The following is a 20,677-nucleotide window of genomic DNA, read 5'->3' as shown; positions in this document are numbered from 1 at the left end:
CTTGTTGAGCTTGTCGGGGCTCCTGCCTTGGCAGGCTACGACCCTAGGCTGATGCAGAGAGCAGCGCCGAGTCCTGAGTCTGCGCAGGAGGAGGGATTTGCTTGATTCGTGGGAAACGTACCATAAAAATGATACTGTTTCATGGCACCAGTGATTTGACTGAAAATAATTCGCTGAAAGCTAGATTGTTCTTCCTTTGTCTTACTGTCTTGTTACTTGCTAGGCATTTTCGTTGCCAATGGCACTGACAAATTTATGGACCCTAAGATGTACTTTTACTTCGACTTCCGCTGGGACGTTTGGCTAAGTACCAAATAGTGTCTGTGACATAGATTTCCCCCTTCCAGGGGTAGGAAGCTGCTCAGAAGATAGGTTGAGCCCCTGAAGAGGAATCACCCAGGCACGCCAGAAGTGCCAGCTCCCTCTGTTGTCTTAATAATGACAAGAGGTTAAGCTATATTGGGTGCTGGATGCATTTTGGAGGACTGCAGAGATAGCACCTACCTTCTTGTTAGACACGTATCAAGAGCTGTAATACAAAGAGTGAGGTCACATTATCGCTGATCTGGAGCAGGTGGCGGAGCGCACTCTCTAGGTTTGTACAGGACAAAGAACTGGGGGGAAGCAGTCGCACGTGTGAGGGCGGGACTGCCATCCAGAGGGACCGGGACAGCGGGGTTGGACCTTGTGCAGTCTGGCCTGGAGGAATGGGCAGCCCTGTCCTGGGCTGGCAGACTCCAGCAGCGATGCTGGCAGGCCTGAGGACCAGGTCTGAGGGGAAGGCGCTGGGTGCAGATGGGCAACGGGCTGAGCAGGGGCCAGGCCTGCGCCCGGGCAGCAGCGAGCAGTTTGGTTTGAGCAGGGCATGGCATGGGGAGCCAGGGGACGGTGGGCTGATGCCCCTGTTCGCACCTGTCAGGCCTCACCCGGGACACTGCCTCCCGTTTGGGGCCCCATACAGGAGGCACGTCGACAAACGAGAGGGACTCAGGGGAGGCCAGCAGGATGGATGGTGGGGCTAGAGCACTGGCCTGCAAGGAGGTGCTGGCTGCTTTGTGGGCGGTAACTGTCTTTGGGTTGCTTTTCTTTGCCTTTCTTTTTGTTTTGGCTTGCTCGCTTGCTTTTTTTAAAAGGCCATGCATGCCCCACCAAAAGCGCAAACAATGGCGCAATTTGACCTCAACCACTTCTGTGAGCTGTCCAGTTTTTGCTCTGTCAGGTCAGACCAAGCCCCGGAGCATGCCATCCCCGGTTGCAGCATTGGCTTTGAAAACCAAACCAAAGAGAGAAGCAAAGAGCAGATCTCTCCCCCAAAGATGCACGTACACTTAGAAAGACTCTGGGGAGACGAGAAGATGGTGCGGACTGATAGCATTTCAGTTTCTGTGAGCTGACATGCATTTGGAAACCCTTGCCCATCACTGAGGCACAACGATCTCCCTTTGTGCGCCACAAAGTACATCCGTGGTGGAGCTTCACACAGACCTCCTCAAAGCGCTCATAACACCCCCAGATCACACCGCGGTGGGCGTGTTTTCAGTGAACACCTCCACTGAAACCAGAGCAGCCCTCAAGAAGTTTGGTGCAAGGCATTCACACCTTTTGCCAGAGGCTTGTGCCTCTGGTCCTCTGTGGACCTGAGCCTCACCTGATCTCCTGTCCCTGTTCCTCTGCCCCGTGGAGCGGAAGTACCCCCAGTGGGGTGCCCCTGCATCCCATCCCTTGTGTCCAGCACCCCAGGAACATGGCACTGCCATTGCTAGTAGCAGACCACAAGCTCTGTACTGAGTTACCAAAGCCTCTGAGCAGAGGCTGCTCAGGCTTGCTATACCGGGACATGCCCTGGCCAGCTGACAGTGGGGCTTTCACTGGGTTTAGGTGCCACAGCACGTTCTCTGCTGAGCAGGTGGCTGATGCCCATTCACCACCCTTATGGAAGTGTTGGCAGGGTGCAACCCTAGGCTGATGCAGAGAGCAGTGTCATGTCCCAGTTTCTCAGGACGATGACTCAGGTTTGCCGATTCCCAGGTCAGGATTAAGGTGAAACGACACCGGGGATCCTTTAACTCACAAAACTCAACTTGTATTTGCTCACAACAAGAATTAGCATGCTCACAGCAAGAACTGGCATGAAACTACACCAGTAAACTGTAACATATGCTAACCATACATCACCAAACATATACTACAGGCCTTGCCTGTGTGGGGATCAGTTCAGGGAAGATAATAAGGAGAGCCCTCCTGTCGGGTCACGAGGTTCAGAGCGGACCCCATCCCTTTCTAGACTCCCTCTCAGAGAGGAGCCTGGGGGCGGCTGGATCCATTCCTAGTCCCAGGCTTGGTCAGCACTTTATGTCTAAAGGGATGAGGTGTAGGGATTATGGAAAAAAAAGAGAGACACAGAGAGGGAAGAGAAAGATTTCACCAGTCGTGGGTCCAGCATTGGTCCAGTCAGCCTAGAGGTCCTGTTCTGGAGGGTGCACCCACGTGGGGCTTCAGGTTGTCCCCTTCTGTAATCTCCTTGCCCCTCCTTCGGGCAGGCACTCGAACTCAGTAGGCTAATTAGGTGTCACGTGAGGTTTGTGCTTCCAGAACCTTTGGGAAATGGGTCGGTGGGCTTGGGGATCCTTTGGGGAGTAACTTCTCCCTTCTTCTCCCTCCCGACCCTTCTTTGCTCTTTCGCCATCCCCGGGGAGCTGCCCTGCTCAGCCAATACACTGAGCTGCACACCCTCCTGCACAGCCTCCGAATCGCTTCTTTTCACCTGGGGTTCCTCACTGTGCGGGGTTCATTGTTTTGCAGAGCACGCCATTAAGCAGAACTTGTGCCACCACAATGTTGGAGACATTAACTCCTTCGGTCTCTGACAAGCAGCACCAAGTCATGACTCCACAGCAGGGACTTGGGCACTGCTGTATTGAGGCTGCACCCGGCAGTGCAGGCTGGTGGGAGAGCAGAGCCCCGGCACGTGGGGGCAGAGGGGGCAGTGAGGAGGAGGACGAGCCCGGGGTGATGAGCGGTGGGGTATGGGCTGGCCCTGGAGAACCCCCCGTCTGGAAACATCTGCCCCGGGACCAGCTGCAGAGATGCTGCAGGCCTGGAGCTGGGCAGCACTTGGCTTTGTGGGGAACAATGAAATAATACATGGCACGTGTATAAGGACCCGTCAGCATTAACATCCCCCCCCCCCCCCCCCCCCCCCCCCAGCCAGGGGCTGCACTGCTGCACCCGCTCTCCCACCACACTGACCCCATCAGCCAGAGGGACCAGTGGACACATGAGGAAACGGAGGGCGTAGCCCCAGGAAAAGGGGGAGAAAGCACGCGTCGGGATAGCAGCGCCGATGGTATTGTTAGTTAACACCGAGGCTCTTCCTGTAGTTTTCATATATTTATTTTCTTTGATAAATCTAGGCTACTGAGACCTATTGGATTGACATGTGGGCCAGCACATGCCCCAGCTCCTGGCACATGTCCCGGTCCTGGTTTTGGCAGCTCTTGGGGCCTGGTTCTAGTTTTGCCAGCGAGGTGGCCTCTTGCAGGGCTGGGAAGATTCCTGGGAGCTGCCGGCCCTCCTCTTCGGGGGTCGCCGTGGCCCCCCAGGTGAGCGGTCCCTGTCCTGCCTCGAAGTGGAGGGACCTGCCACAGCCTCCCCCGGATCCTGGCGCGGCTCTTCCTGCTCCCCGTGGGTGGGAACGGGGACATCAGGGCGGCTGCTGGGACCCCCACGAAGAGCAGCGGTTGAGGTGCTGGGACGCTCCTCTTCATCAGCTCCAGCTGGGCTGCCGGTGGGGGCTGGGCCAGGGGCAAGAGTCCCTCTTTGGGAGGCAGCAGGTTGGGGGGCAGCCAAATGGCTGCCCTCCCGCTCCTCAGCAGCAAGGCCATGCTCGAGTTCCAGCAGACGGTGAGCCTCCCTGCTGCACCGTTGCATGGCGACATCGATAAGCTGCTGTACGAATGTTGCTGTGCGCCTTTGGAAGCTGACCCGCAGCAGCCGGGCCAGGAAATCTTCATCCAGCCCAAAGAGGCCCAGGGCGGACACGACAAGATCCTCCGCTATGACTATCTGTGAACGCCGGTTCCTAAGGATCCGGGCCAGCTGCTGACGCACCCAGGGCAGAAGTGGCTGGAGGAGAGCTGGGTGGGCCCGGAAAAGAGATGCCCAGGTGTTGGGCTGGAGGCCGCCCGGAGGAGCCCTGGGCAACATCCCCACAGACCGTTGTTCTGCTGCTGCAGGGCTGTGGGCAGCTGGACGTCGAGGAGCTCCTCCTGCCTGGTGGCCGAGGACATATGGTGCTGCAGGTGGGGTGACAACATGCTCCTTAAAGTCGTCATCTGCCTGCACTGAGTGCACGATGGAGACAATCCTCCTCTTGCAGAGAGGGCACTCGGGCTTGCTCTCAGCCCACCGCAGGATGCACGCATAACAGAATTGGTGGAGGCATGGCATGGCAAAGCTGGCCTCCTCCCAGCTGTCCAGGCAGATGGGACAGCGGTTGTCCAGCTCCATGGTCATGTTCTCTACTTGCTGTGGTGGGCTGGGGGGAGCTGGGGATGTTGAGCCGCTCCTTCTCACCAGTACTGCAGCAGCAGGTCTCACGCTAGAGAAGGAAGAGAAGCCAGGGTCACTGGCTGGCCTGGGGAGGGGTGGAAGAAGTGCCCAGGTCCCTCAAGAAGGAAACCCTCCCAGGTCCCCACTCCAGGCTGAGGTGTCCCCAGCCAGCTCACCTCTGCTGCTGCGAGCGTGCCTCCTGGGTGCCCCGGCTGCCCGAACCTGGCAGGGCCGGGCTTGGGAAAATCCTTTGACGGCTCTGGGGTTGGACACGGAGAGCTGCAACGAACAGCTCCCCGAGCACGACACCAGCACCAAAGGCCTCGCTCAACACTCCAGACCTCACGAACTCGCTCAGCTGGGGTGCGGACACGAGCTGGCTGGCTGGCTGAGATGCGTCGCCCGAGTATAAGCGGCGAGGGACGCCTGGTCACAATCCACGCCTCGGTGACATCACAGTCCATCCCTCGGTGACACCAGAACGCATCACTCGGGGACATCACCGTCCATCGCTGGGGGATGTCACGACAGGCCATCCTCACCCACGGCGCTCGCCCCACGCCTGGGGTTACCACGACACCGCTGCCCGCTCCATGCCCCCATCTCTCGTCTTGTGCTCGGCATCGGTGTCTCACTCCAGTCACCGAGGCCTCGGCCGTGTCTTCCCAGGGCCCCGTCCGGTCACTCTGGCCAGGGCAGACGTCCCAAGGCGCATTCGGCAAGAGGGTTCACTGGATAACACCTCGTGCCTCCCCGGGAGGCTGCAGGACACAGTCCCACAGGCTCTGCCCGCACCCCAGCACTGCTGGCCAGCCCTCCGCGCTCCCCCGCTTCCTCCCACGGGGGGGCCACAGGCAGCACTTGGCTCCCTCTCACGGGTTTTCTCTTCTCTTTCTCCCCTAGCCAGAAGGCACAAGGGTGATCTGCCTCTGCTTAGCACCCATCAGGCCTCATCCGGGCACTACGTGCCACTGGGGGTCCTGGGCAGGAGGGAGGCCGACAAACCGGAGGGGCTCAGGGGAGGCAAGGAGGGTCTGCGGGGCTGGGGCTGGCTCAGCATGGAGCAGAGAAGGCGTCAGGGCACCTCACAGCACACGCCGGTGCCCACGGGGAAGGCATCAAGGGGATGGGGGCAGGCTCTTCCCAGCCCTGCCTGGTGGGAGGGTGAGAGATGGTGGCATCTCCTGAAACTCGAGAGGTTCAGGCTGGAGATAAGGAATCAAAACCAAAATCCCCGGGAGGATCATGAAGCCCTGGAGCGGGTTGCCCAGAGAGGAGGTGGGATGCCTGAGCCTGGAGGTCAGCCTGCAAGACCTGAGTGGCCACCACCCAGAGCATCCAGGTCTATCTATACTCATTGTTGCCCCTGCCCTGAGCCAGTGGTGGGACAAGAGACCTCCTCAGTCCCCTCCTAGCAGGAGTGGTTCTGTGGTTCGCTGATTGGTATGGCCAAGCAGGAAGGGGAACATCTGAGCGTGGAAGCCTCAGGACTGGCAGAAAAAGGGCTGTGAGAATGGCAGTTGTTAATGGCACTCACACTGGCACTTCATCAAGATCGCATCTACGTGGAGCTTCTCAGGACACCCAGCAGGGACAATCCAGGAGATGTGAAGAGCCCTCCAAAGGTTGTGCCTCTTGTCCTCTGTCTCACCTCAGGTAACTCTGTCCAGACTAGGTGGAAATACACATTTAGCTGCTTGCACAAAGGTGGATATGACAGCATGCATGTGAATGAGTGAAATCAGTCGTAGTTTGAAATAAAAATCTCCCTCCCCTCCTTGCTTTGAAACTTGCAACATTACTGAGATTTGTGATGCAGCTTGCAAGAGAGGTTTTGGGCTGGAATGTCCAGAATGCCCCAGGAGAAGCTCTACACTGAGCTTCCAAGGCCTTTGGGAAACAAACGGGAGGAACCGGAAGCGCTGGTCAGCTCCCAGAGCTACGATGTCATTGGTAGTAGTGAGAGTTGGTGGAATGAGTCCCACGGTTGGAGTGCTGGGATGGAGGGCTACAGGCGGTTCAGGAGCGATAGGCATGGCAGGCGAGGTAGAGGTGTCGCACTATGTGTAAGGGAGAGGTTTGATTGTGCAGCCCCTACAGTTAGTGAAGATGTGGTGGAGAGCCACGTGTAGGTGAGGATTAGGGAGATGGAAAACAAAGGAGGTGTTGTAGTGGGTGTCTACTGCCGATCGCCCAGCCAGGATGCAAACACTGATGAGTTATTCTGTAGGCAATTAGGAGAAATTTCTGGATCGGCAGCCCTTGTCCTTATGCAAGATTTCAACTTCCCAGGCATCAACTGGCAGTATCATAATGCTGTGACGAGCAGGTCTTGGAAATTCTTGAAGTTTGCAGTAGGTAACTTCTTGTCGCAGGTACTCTGTGAGACAGCTAGGAAAGATGCCCTCCTAGACTTGCTGTTTGTGAATAGAGGAGGACTCGTGGGGCATGTGATGGTAGGTGGCTGTCTTGGCCACAGTGATCATGAAGTGCCTGAGTTTAAAATTTTCACTGTAATAAGAAAAAAGGACAGCAGAGTTGCTACCCTGGACTTCAGGGGAGGAAACCTGAAGCTATTCAGGGAGCTATTTAGCAGGGAAGCTTCTTTTGAGGGCTTAGGAGTCCACGAGGGCTGGTCAAGCAAGCTGGGCAGAAGATCAGCTTGGCTGGACAGGGGAACTCCTCGTGGAGCTCAAGAGGAAAAAGAAATTGTATGATCTCTGGAAGCAAGGTCAGGCTTCGCAGGAAGCTTACACAGCTGTGGTTCGTATATGCAGGGAGAAGACACGAAAGGCCAAAGCTCAATTAGAGTTGAAACTGACCAGTGTTGTGTCAGATAACAAGAAGGGCTTTTTTAAGTATGTTGATAGCAAGGGGAGGTCTAAAGAAAACGTTGGACCCATACTTGTTGAGGATGGTCATCTGACTAACAGGGATGAAGAAAAAGCAGAGGCATTCAAGGCGTTTTTTGTCTCAGTCTTTAACAACGCTGATAGACCTTGGGCCGCCCAGTCCCCTGAGTCAGAGGACCACGAGTGTGGGAACAGTGACTTTCCATTTGTGGACACTGAAATTGTAAGGGACCAGCTCTATCAGCTGAATGTTCAGAAGTGCATGGGGCCTGGTGGGATTCATCCCAGAGTACTGAAGGAGCTAGTGGATGTTATGGCAGGACCCCTCTCGACCGTCTACCAAAGGTCTTGGGAGTCGGGGGGCGTCCCCGCTGACTGGAAGCTAGCCAGTGTTATTCCAGTCTACAAAGAGGGTGTGAGGGAAGACCCAGGGAACTACAGACCTGTTAGTCTAACCTCAGTTCCTGGAAAAATCATGGAGAGGATTGTACTGCGTACTACTGAAAGGCATTTTAAGAATAACACCATCATCGGGGACAGTCAACATGAGCTCACAAAAGGGAAAATCCTGGTTAGCTAATTTGATATCCTTCTACGATAAGGTCACCCGCCTAGTGGATGAAGGTGTCGTGGTTTAAACCCAGCCGGTAACAAAGCACCATGCAGCTGCTCGTTTGCTCCTCCCACCCCAGCCATGGTGGGATGAAGAGAAAAATATAAAGAAAGGCTCATGGGTCGAGACAAGGGCTGGGAGAGATCGCTCACTACTTATGGTCACGGGCAAAAGACAGGCTCAGCTTGGGGAAGAAAAAATCAATTTAATCTGCTGCTAATCAAATCAAAACAAGGATATTAAGAAGTAAAACCAACCTTAGAACACCTTCCCCCGCCCCTCCCTCCTTCCCGGCTCGACTCCACTCCCAGTTCTCTCTACCTCCTCCCCCGCAGCAGCGCAGGGGGACGGGGAATGAGAGTTGGGGTCAGTTCGTCACACGTTGTCTCTGCCGCTCCTTCCTCCTCAGGGGGAGGACTCCTCACTCTTCCCCTTCCCCACCACGGGGTCCCTCCCACAGGAGACAGTCCTTCACGAACCTCTCCAACGTGAGTCCTTTCTGCGGGCTGCAGTTCCTCACAAACTTCCCTGGCGTGGGTCTTTTCTGCGGGCTGCAGTTATTCATGAAGTTCTCTGTTGTGGGTCCTTTCCGCAGGCCAGTCTTCAGTCACAAACTGCACCAGTGCGGGCTTTCCCATGGAGTCACAGCCATCTTCAGGGGCATCCCCCTGCTCCGGCGTGGGGTCGTCCATGGGCTGCAGATGGGCATCTGCTCCCCCGCTCCCCTCCATGGGCTGGGGGGGACAGCCTGCCGTCTCACCATGGGCTACAGGGGCATCCCCTCCTCCAGAGCACCTCCTCCCCTTCCTTCCTCACTGACCTCGGTATCTGCAGAGGGGTTCCTCTCACATTCCAAAACCACTAATCACTGCAGGTTCCCCTTCTTAAATCTGTTCTCCCAGAGGTGCTACCACCATCGCTGATGGGCTCGGCCTGGGCCAGAGGCGGGTGCGACTTGGAGCTGGGCAGCAGCTTCTGGAAGCTTCTGGCAGCTTCTCACAGGAACCACCCCTGCAGCCCCTCCCCTGCTACCAAAACCCTGCCACACAAACCCAAAACAAAAGGGAAGGTGGTAGATGTAGGTTTTCTGGATTTTAGTAAGGCTTTTGGTACTGTCCCTCACAGCATCCTTCTGGACAAATTGTCCAACTGTGGGATGAGCAGGTTCACAGCGAGTTGGGTGAAGAACTGGCTGAAGGGAGAGCTCAAGGAGTTGTAGTGAATGGGGCTACATCTGGCTGGTGACCAGTCACCAGCAGCATTCCTCAGGGCGCAATTCTAGGGCCAGTTCTACTCAATATATTTATCAATGATCTGGATGCAGGAATTGAATGCACCATTAGAGAGTTTGCTAATGATACCAAACCGGGAGGTGCTGTTGACTCTCTTGAGGGACAAGATGCCTTGCAGAGGGATCTAGATAGATTGGAGCATTGGGCAATGATTAATGGGATGACATTTAACAAGTCCAAGTGCTGGATTCTGCACCAGGATGGAGTAAAGCCGGGCACAAGTATAAACTGGGAGAAGACTGGCTGGAAAGCAGCCCCGCAGAAAGGGTTCTGGGGGTGCTGGTTGACACTAAGCTCAATATGAGTCAGCAGTGTGCCCTGGCAGCCCCGAGAGCAAACTGCATCCTGGCGCACATCAAACACAGTATAACCAGCCGGTCAAAAGAGCTGATTATCCCCCTGTGTTCAGCATTGCTGCAACATCACCTTGAGTACTGTGTATCCAGTTCTGGGCCGCACAGTTGAAGATGGATGTGAAGGTCCTTGAATGCTTCCAGAGGAGGGCAACAAAGCTGCTGGAAGGGCTGGAAGGAATGTCCTATGCGGAACAGCTAAGGACTCTGGGCTTGTCTAGTTGGGAGAGGAGGCGGCTGAGGGGTGACCTCGTTGCTCTCTACAGCTTCCTGGGGAGGGGAAGTGGAGAGGGAGCTGCTGATCTCTTCTCCCTGGGCTCCAGCGACAGGACGCGTGGGAATGGTTCAAAGCTTCATCAGGGGAGGTTCAGACTTGACGTTAGGAAGCATTTCTTTACCGAGAGGGTGGTCAAACACTGCAACAGGCTCCCTAGAGAGATGGTCGATGCCCCCAGCCTGTCAGTCTTTAAGAGGCATTGGGACAATGCCCTTAATAACAGGCTTTAACTTTGGGTCAGCCCTGGAGTGGTCAGGCAGTGAGATTTCATGATCGTCGTAGGTCCCTTCCAACTCAAATAGTCTATTCCATTCTATTCTATTCCATTCTGAGCAGAGGCTGCTCAGGCTTGCTGTGACAGTACATGCCCTGGCCAGCTGAGAGAGGGGCTTCTGCGGGGTTTAGCTGCCACAGCACTTTCTCTGCTGACCAGGTGGCCGTGGTGCATTCATCACCCTTATGGGAGTGTGGGCAGGGTACGACCCTAGGCTGATGCAGAGAGCAGCACCAAGTCGTGACTCTGCACAGGAGGAGGGACTTGGGCACTGCTGTATTGAGGCTGCACCCGGCAGTGCAGGCTGGTGGGAGAGCAGAGCCCCGGCACGTGGGGGCAGAGGGGGCAGTGAGGAGGAGGACGAGCCCGGGGTGATGAGCGGTGGGGTATGGGCTGGCCCTGGAGAACCCCCCGTCTGGAAACATCTGCCCCAGGACCAGCTGCAGAGATGCTGCAGGCCTGGAGCTGGGCAGCACTTGGCTTTGTGGGGAACAATGAAATAATACATGGCACGTGTATAAGGACCCGTCAGCATTAACATCCCCCCCCCCCCCCCCCCCCCCCAGCCAGGGGCTGCACTGCTGCACCCGCTCTCCCACCACACTGACCCCATCAGCCAGAGGGACCAGTGGACACATGAGGAAACGGAGGGCGTAGCCCCAGGAAAAGGGGGAGAAAGCACGCGTCGGGATAGCAGCGCCGATGGTATTGTTAGTTAACACCGAGGCTCTTCCTGTAGTTTTCATATATTTATTTTCTTTGATAAATCTAGGCTACTGAGACCTATTGGATTGACATGTGGGCCAGCACATGCCCCAGCTCCCGGCACATGTCCCGGTCCTGGTTTTGGCAGCTCCTGGGGCCTGGTTCTAGTTTTGCCAGCGAGGTGGCCTCTTGCAGGGCTGGGAAGATTCCTGGGAGCTGCTGGCCCTCCTCTTCAGGGGTTGCCATGGCCGTGGCCTCTGTTAGAAACAGGTTTCTGGAAAATGTATGTCATGGGTCTGAGCCAGCAGGACAGTTTTTCCCATGCAAGCTCACACTGCAGCCATCTCCCAAGTACTCTAGATGCAGATTCCACTAGTGGACACTGTGGTATTACATATTTCCTCCAAGGTGTTAATGTCTTTGCCTGTGTTCTCCATATTATCCAGTTTCATATTTATTAGTTTTTCTTCATGTATTTTGGCACAGTCCTATTTTATTTGATGCCACTGCTTCTGTTGAATTTAAGAAGAAAGCTGGGCTGGCTTGACCAAGAAAGTTTGAGCATGGCTGCCTCATGACAGTGTAATTGTTCCCAACTTTAATCCCTTAAATTGTGTGATTTTTTCCTATAGAAAATCTGCCGAGTTTGATAATTATGCTTCTAATTGTAGCATCATTATTTTAATAAAATAAGCTTTAGCAAAGAATAAAACCAGCTTAAATTCAGCAGAGTGCTTTGAAACATTATTTTTTCCCACGAGAACTTGCATTTTCACATATTTATTTATAATAACAGATGTAAGATCTTGCCTAAGTTTTAGCTACTGCCTTCATGGCACTAATATCACAACAGATAGGTAGCCGCATCTTGATTAGACCAACACCAGAATGTTTGTACAGGAAAGTCAACACACTCCTCTCCTCCATGTGGATGAGCTCATACTGGAATGCACAGTTATGCCTTTGGAAGGGGCCACTTTTCAGAAGGACTGTGAATCCAACAACTATGAAGGCATCCCGCTTATGATGGAAAGTATAAACATTTACAGAATGTTAAGTATCTACATGGAAGGTAAGGGGACTGGAAAGGGACAACATCACAACGTGCCATGTCCACAGTTTCTCCTGTGTGAACTTGGGAAGCTGGTTAGATGCGCTTAGTGCAGGCACACAGGAAGTGAGTGTCTCCCTATGCCACCTGTCCTTGACTTTGTAGAGCTTGAATGGCATCTCTTCGGATTGGGAAGGAAAACCTAAAAAATCTCATACTTGATGTACTCATTCCTGAGAGAAAACAAAAGTAAAATGTCCATTGCTTTGCTGGAAACTTTGATCAAAAGCTCCCTCTGATAATTGCCTGCATTACCAAATTAAGTTTAAAAAGAATGTGACAAGAATGTTATTTTCCATGTTTCATACCAGATTGTTATTTATTCAAAAAGGAGAAACTGAAAGATGCTACCTCCCCAGCCACCTGTTCAGTTGATATCCTGTGTCTTAAAACAGCCCCATAAAAATCTGTAATGGTTGGACAGGAAAATATGGTTTTGCTGGTTTCTTCCTTGAGATTTGGTTTTGAAGTGGAAACACAGAGAGGCCAAGACTTAGTCATGAAGAGGGGAGGCCAGGGGAAAATACTTTCCTCTCCAGCTCCTCTCTTCTCTACCAGGAAGGCCACAGAGCCATGGAGAAGTCCCTGCAACCCACACATGCTTGGCCCAGCATGGGGCATGCTCTTTACAGGGAGGTGACTCCAAAATGCAGCGCGACTCAGAGTTCTCCCAGGCCCACCTCTCACTGAAGGGACGCTGGCTCCCAAGCTGCAGCTGTTCTGGAGCCAGGGGGACTGAGAAGGAAAGAAGACGACATGAACTGAGCTGCTAGGAGAGCTCAGAGGAGGGCACTGTGGCATTGGTTGCTGGAAACTTGCAGGTGAGGGGACTTTAATGGGGTCCCTCTTTTCTGCCATTTCTGTGGAGCAGCAAGAACCTGAAGATCCAGAAACATGAAATGGGTCTAACTCAATCCCTTCGGGATGCCAGGTGGCACTCTTGTTGGCAGCCACTTCCCCTCCATGGGCGCCAGAGGCCAGAGGGCAATGCGCTGTGCACTGTGGGGAAGCAGGGCTCAGCCAAGACAGCCACAACCACAAAAAGAAGAAAAACTCCAAATAGATGCTGCAATAAGGCAGGATATGCTTGCGACCTGACTCAAGGTGTCCTTCCAATCCTACTAGAAAACATAGTGCACTGTTGCTAATATACATCACCATTAGATGATATGAAGTAGTACATATGAGGCAATGCATTACTAAATCTTGCCACTTGTATTGTGAATATAAATATGCATACATGCATGTATACATATAGATATGTACATTACGTTCAGTCAGATGTCCATCGGGCCTTCTTAAAAGTTGCTGTTTCTGTTAGAGGAATTTTTTTGCATCGGTCATTTTCATTGCACCAAAAAGCACAGGTCACTTCCTGCATTCTCTGGCACAGCGGTCAGAGGATGGTGATTAACCTCAGCAAGTGTTTAGTCAGTCCACAAGAAACCACTATGAGCTGTGGAAGCTGTATCCAAAAAGCTCTAGCCAATGCCAGGATGGAGGATTCAGCCAAGGCAAACAGAGAAAGGGGAGAAGGATGGACGTCCTCCATCTCTGCTGTACAGAACAAATATTGGTCATTGCAGAGACTCTCACAGACAGATTTCCTGGAACATACCAGTGTATGTGGGAGCTCAGATAATACTATTTTTTTCCAAGCATTTTTTAATTTAGTCTCCTGCCAAATACATTCATTGCAACCAAGAAATTCAAGTTTTTCATCCATTACCAATTTTGATTTTAAGGAAAAACTTTCTTTGTTTCATGTTTCTGCAGGTAAAAATCTTTTTGTACCTGAGTACAAATCAGTATCTCCATAATGAAGTGTGGGACGTACACACACACACCCCTGACAGGAAAGGAAACTTCCTCAGGCAGGGAGGAGAGGGGAAAAAAAACTAATTAAGTTCTAACTAACTTTTTTTTTTAATGAAGAATAAATCTGAGTTTTAACACCTATTGGATTTGATTGTGCGAGCCTCCATAACATAAAGGAAAGAGAAAGAGAAAATGAAAATAATCTTATGAATCAGTACTTATACAAAACCTCCTAGAAACCGACAAAAATTAGGGAGAAACGCAGCTTCACATACCCTTTTTTTCTCCACAAATTCACATTCACTAGAAGTTTAGTTATACTCTATATTTATTAATATCAAGCCTAAGTATTCAAGCTTGAGTCTAAGCTCCCACTGCATGCAAAATATACCATCTGGCATATCCATTTTCTAAATGTCTTATGGTCATTTTCAATCTTCCATAATGGTATGTTGGGCAAAAAAAAACCCCAAAACAAAATCACACTCAGCTTAAGTGAAAGCTGATAGTCATCTGTACTGCCCATTAGCCTCCTAGTTTGAGCCTTCAGAAGGACATCGAATTTTATGAGAGCTGTGAAAAATTTTTAGTCTTTTCAAAACTACTGTCATTTTTGCATGGTTGTTCATGGTGGATACAATCTCACATAACATTAATGACTGCAGTTTTCTGTCTCTTAATGACCTAAACTTTCTTTCAGTGGAAAGAAATGTGGGTCTCCATGCATCAAGTCAAAATATATTAAAACAGATGTCTGAACTCACTGCAATCGTATCAAAGACATCCTATTTCTGCCCACTGATTAGGAAGGGAAGAAGGTAATTAACTCAGAGGTAGGGGTTTGCAGTGCACCCACCTAAACAAGGCTTCAGATCACCTGACTCTTTTGTGTAATTGCTCTTCCAAAGAGAAATAATCATCTGCTAATAACAAATAAGCATTTATACTAGCAGAGAGACCCTCAGCTGTCCAGAGTTGGCCTTGTCCTTTCAAAACCTTTGCACAGTCACAAGTTATGTTTTAAAATAAACTAATATAAATATGCTGATAACAACAAACAATCATCTGTGCCTCTTCAGCTGTTCCCAGTGGTTCCTGTGTGCCCAGGAGAAGAGCACACAAGAGCTGAGGACAATACCTCAGCTTTCAAAACCTAACTAGATAGCCTTCTTAATGACTATGCTTAATGACTAAAAACTCTGCTTGTGTTTTTTGTGAACTCAATGAGCAGCAGCGAAACTGAGGGCTTATGTGACACAGGGCTGCCAAGCCTGAGTGCTCTGCACTTTAAAATGCAATCATTTTGCATGAGATGATGCAGAGAGAATAATATGATCTCCTTTGATGGAAAATTATGTTATAGTGTCTCCCCAGTGCAATCCCCCAATCCTTATTTTTCCCTTGGTAACTTAAAAGTAAATAATTAATATTGCATGCTTCTCTAATGCTCTCTGGTTTAAAGCTTTAAAGCTTTGATCTAATTGTTTGGTTCCAAGTTTCATTTAGGCTGCCTTCCACTTGAAGTAGGCTGTTGCTGCTGGGGGCTTTTGTAGAGCTTGTTATTTATTTCCTAAGGAAAATCTGGCAAGGAGAAAAGGCAGAAGAGGAGACAGTAAGACCTGTAGCTTAGTTTCAGTGGGGCCTAGCTGGAGGACTTTTCAATCTATTTGGGTAAGGTCTGGTCTGAGGCCTCTAATTATATTGCTTTATGTGAACTAAATATATTAGTTTTTTCCTTTTTTAAAATCTTCTTTATCTTTTCAGCCAAAATCCCAGCTGAGTGTAAGAGACCTCCTAATTCCAAGAGTTTGAAATGTTCTGTGAATGCCTTGGCCAGGAGTGCTGCAGGAAGGCAAACCTTGTCCCCCCACTGGTCCCTGCCAAAATGTTGGTTAACATTGCTCGAAGAGTCAGGGGTTGCATCCACTTTCCTTCATATGCTGGGGCTGTTGGATTTATTTTTTTCTCACACATCACAAATTTTCTTCTTCCCCATTAGGCAGGAAGAAAGGGAATAACTGAATAACTGAACTGAATAATGGAATAATTGAATAACTGATAGGGAAGGGTGTTCCCTGCCCCCCACTCCCCACCCTGCCCCAAACGGTTTCTAATCAAGTAAAGAGGTGAGGAAGTTGCTTGTTTTATTCCTTACAGATCCTTCCCTCTTGTTCTGTGAAGCCCAGCACTGGAAACAGCACTTCAGGGGTCTCTCCACACCTCCCTCAGCCTGCTGGCGATGCTCCTTCTAAGGCAGCCTGGAGGCTGTTGGCCTTTTTTTCCACATGGGCACACCGCTGGCTTGTGGTCAGCTTGTTGTCCACCAGGACCCCAAGCTCCTTTTCTGGCAAGATGCTTTCCAGTCAGTCGGCCCCAATTTTGGATGGGTACATGGGTTTATTTCTTCCCAGGGGCAGGACTGGACATTTCCCTTTGTTGAACATGATGAGATTCCTCTCTGGCCAGTGCTCCAGCCTGTTTAGGTCCCTCTGAATGGCAGCACACCCAATGGGTGTATCAGACACTTCTCCCAGTTTTGCATCATCACCAGATGTGGTGAGGAGGCACCCTGCCCCATCATCCAGGTGATTAACAATGAGGTTAAGCAGTATCTTGCCCAGCACTGAGACTCGCAGAATTGTTGATGTTGGCAGGTCCCTCTGGAGACCACCTAGTCCACTCTCCCCACACACAGATCTGCTCAGAGTAGGATCAGCTAAAGCAGGTCGCGCAGGACAATGTCCAGTCAGATTTTTAGTGTCTCTGAGGATGGACACTCCACAACCTCTCTGGGCAACTTGCTCTAATCTCATAATTAAAAAAAGAGCTTTCTCATGTTTAAGTCCAATTTCCTGTATTTCAGTTTGTGCCCATGGCTTCTTGTCCTTTCAGTGGGCACCACTAAGTAGGGTCAGAGAGGAAAGGAAAAGGCTGGGCAGGCAGTGGCAGTGTACGCAGGAGTGAGAAACAGCAGACGGAGCACCCAGGGGAGCTAGAGGAGAAGGACGTGCATCATGGCACCGGGGCAAACCCATCAGAGTATTACCACAGTGCAGTAAAAAATGACAAATTGTATTGCACCCTACATTATTATCCTACAAGGTCATATTTTGTTTTCAGGCACCAGTTCAGAAAAGTGTTTTGACCTAGACTTAAATACCAGTTCTAACAATTAAATTTAAGGAAGTGATTATTTCTCACTGACCTCAATGGGAGAAAGGCCTGCTCAAAGTCAAGCACCTTGATTACCAAGGATGTCTGTCAGAACTGGAGCCATACGAGCTATGTGTATACTTAATGGCAAACACATGGCCTGCTGAACCGTAAGGTCATTGCCCCTCAACTTCTCACATCAGATGCCTGGGTAAAACACATAATATTTCTTACCAGCCCATGGGTTTTTTTTTTTTTTTTTGCTTCACATGAAAAACAAGATGTAGGGTAGATGACTGGAGCAGGTGCTTCCCCACTCCCCAGACCACACCAAGATGTGGCCAAAACCTACACCCACAGCAGCAGCTTGGAATTGTTTCTGGAACCATCATCAAGATGCAGCCAGTGATGGCAATGTAAATCCAGAGACTTCTTTCAGAGTTTCTTACATCAGCAACACCCTAGCTGGCAGCAGTCTGACTCATCACATGTCAACAGTACCATTTTAATTTGTATAATCTGCATTTCATTCATGCCACTGAATGCAGAAACTGCATATGTGAAAATTCTGCTTGTAGGTTAGGACTTGTACTTTCAGGTAAAAATGTCAGACTCCTAACAAATGCCAGCTACCTTTTCCTTCAGGATGTTCACTGTCTGTATCAACATTTGGAGCCCATCTGTGTATTTCCTTCTCAAAAAACCAAAGAAAGGGTACACATTCAAGTCTTGAAAGAAAAGTTGAATAATGAGAGAAAATAGTTATTAAAATCAGACCATGTTTTTTAATGGGTTGTAGAAAACCTTTCTGTTCAAAACTGAAAACAGAACACTCCCACAGCTTGCAAGGAGTGAACACATATTTTTCACACCATGTCAGATATTAGATGGGAGACAGATGACTTAATTAGCTTCTCTAATGCACTCTTAAGGTCACAGTCAGCAAGCGCAGCCTCTTAGTTTTACTTGCAAACACATCTTGTTGTTTTCTCTAGAGTGCTGGGGACTGTTGTACACCACTGCTGTAAAATAAGACAACCTACCTGGAAGGAGAGGGACAACAAAGATGTGGGTGTCCTTCTGATGCATGAATCTGGCAGGGTGCAATTTGCCCTCGCAATGTTTTTTTGTAAGCAGTGATAATCCCCATCACTGATCAGAAAGGGGCTTAGCCAGCGACAAATATAATTCCAGTGACCTGAGCAGAGGAATCAGTACTCAGAGAACTCAGAGGAAGCCACTTCAGATTTTGTTTCAATAAGATGAAATGTAGGCCACAGTGAATTTTACTGCAAAAGTCCCATCAGACTTAAGAGATTCAGAACAGCGCTGTAAGGTGTGAGTAGGTAGGTCAGAAATCTCAGGAAGCAGTTTGTTAGATTTCAGGTGTGCTCTGGCCCTATCCAGCCACATGGTACTTGGACATCTGCTTTTCTGTCAAAAACAGGCAAACAAAATAAAAGCAATGAATTAAATTATTAACCTCAAAAAGCATAAATTATTAGACTGAAAAAATAGTTCATCCTCTTGGGCATCTTGAGTTTGGGGCAAATAGCAGAAATTTCTTCACAGCTTGTGGTACTTCCTAGCGATTTGAATATTCTGAAAGAACCTCAGTAATTCCATTCTTGTCGGGCTTTGCTAAAATATGCAAACTGCACATTTGTTACAGAGTACTTTCTTCCTCAGTTACTACATTTTCTTTACATGAGGGTACTTGACACAGAAACATCCTCTACATGAGTATCAACAAGAAGCAGCATCCTCTGCTTTGGTATCATTGGCATCATGTGGAGGCAGCTAATGCCACAAGGTAAGCTATCACTTTCATACCAAGACCTGTGCTATGTCTGACACAGCTATGGTACCAAAGAGTGCATGGAACAAGACATAAAAAAGAAATTTTAGTAGGCTAAGCATTAGCAACAATTAAAGCATGCTCTGCATTTTGGAATTTTTCATGGCTTATTGTTACCCCTTTTGAAATGTTACAAGAATGTGGATTTTTTCAACAAGTTATTAAGCGCTACTGAGTTATTAGCACCTCCTAGAGAATTTATGACTTCATCTACACAGTATTTGTCTCCATGGCAACAAAACTTTAGTGTAACAGTACTGTTAAATATGATGTATTTTGTTTCCTCTATGCCTTAGTGAAAGACATTAACTAGAAAGAGTCATTTTGGAATGGCGACTTCATTGTAAATAGTTTCATAACCAATTCCTTTGAATCTCTAGACTCATTCTGCTTTCAATAAACTTTACAAGAAATTTCACATTGCAAAAAGGCGATAATTATGTGCATGGTATATGTATGGAACATAACAAAAGAGGATTAGAAAATATAAAATGCTTACAAAAGAATACATTTTACTGTTGATATTTGTCTTCTAGGAAAAAAAAAAGGATTTGAATGAAATAGTACAGCTATAGTCAAGAGGTTCTGTGTTAGGATTTCCACTTACAACTTTTACAGTGACACTGAAATCAGTTAGCTCTGCTGACCTCCACTTGCTGGCCATCTGTTCTTTTGCCTGTAAAACTGCCTTTCTGAAATTTTTTCAGATCTTCTCTTACATATGAATATTGGAAAAGCCAGTTACTTTCTCTATATTTGCACAGCACTGTGCACAGAAAGGTGCAGATGTGGCTGACCATTAATTAAAAGGAATGTAAAGGCACTACATGTTTGTAATAGCACTATTAAATCTTTTGGCAAACTATGGAGTTAGAGACATATTTCTGTTGTACACAGAATTAAGCTCCCACAAAACCACAATGTGCTATCCACATATAAACCTGGTTATTTAAAAATGTCAAAGTCTGAGCTGTCAGGAACCTGCTAAGTGCCAAGCATAACTCCAGCATTCAGGCTTTGCTGTTCACAGCTCACTCCTCTCCCTGCCTGTCTATCACAGAGACACGCAGACTTGTTCCTCCTCTCTGATCGGCTGGCTGTCAAATTCACAGCTTGCTTTCAAGTAACTGCAAAAAACATGCCACTGATCAGGACCTTGAGCAAATACACCGTTGAAGTGGCACAGTAATTTGCTTTACTTGCAGACAAATTTCTGATTGGTATGAGAGTGTATGCAGGAGAAACACAAGGAGACATGGAAGACCTGGGTAAGTTATCTCTACTGTTTATGTGTTTCAGTGAACAATGACAGAAAGAGTCAAGAGAAGTAGGAAGATTTTCCCCTGTGTTTTTCAGACAGCTTTAAGCACTATCCAAGAAGAAATTCTCATTTTGATAGTTTGATTGTTCTTACTGATACTTGATGTATCTTTGCTACTATTAACACATTCATGAATATTTGTTTTCAGTGTTCTCTCTACAATGATCTTTTTAGCTTCAAATTCTTTATGTATGTTTTCACCATGTATCTGTTAGTTTCCTTCTGTGTTAATACCAGCATGTGTACTACACAGGTGTGTTTTGTAAGAGTAAAGGTCAACACTTGCCAAAAATCAGATTTTAGGAGTATTGGTTAGTAACTATGTAAATGTATCATTAATGCCCAAAAGAGAAAGTAGCATCTATCTCTGGTCATCACAGCTGGAGCTCTATATTTACCCTTCCCTGTTGTATAACTCTGCCTCAGGCACATGTAAAGTCCTAAAAAGACATATAGAAGGAAAAACTATATCATATATGCAATTATAAAGGCAAAACAG

Source organism: Aquila chrysaetos, chromosome Z, assembly GCF_900496995.4.
Source record: "Aquila chrysaetos chrysaetos chromosome Z, bAquChr1.4, whole genome shotgun sequence".
NCBI lineage: Eukaryota > Metazoa > Chordata > Aves > Accipitriformes > Accipitridae > Aquila > Aquila chrysaetos.
The sequence above is the reverse complement of the archived record's forward strand: the minus strand, read 5'-3'. Positions refer to the sequence as shown.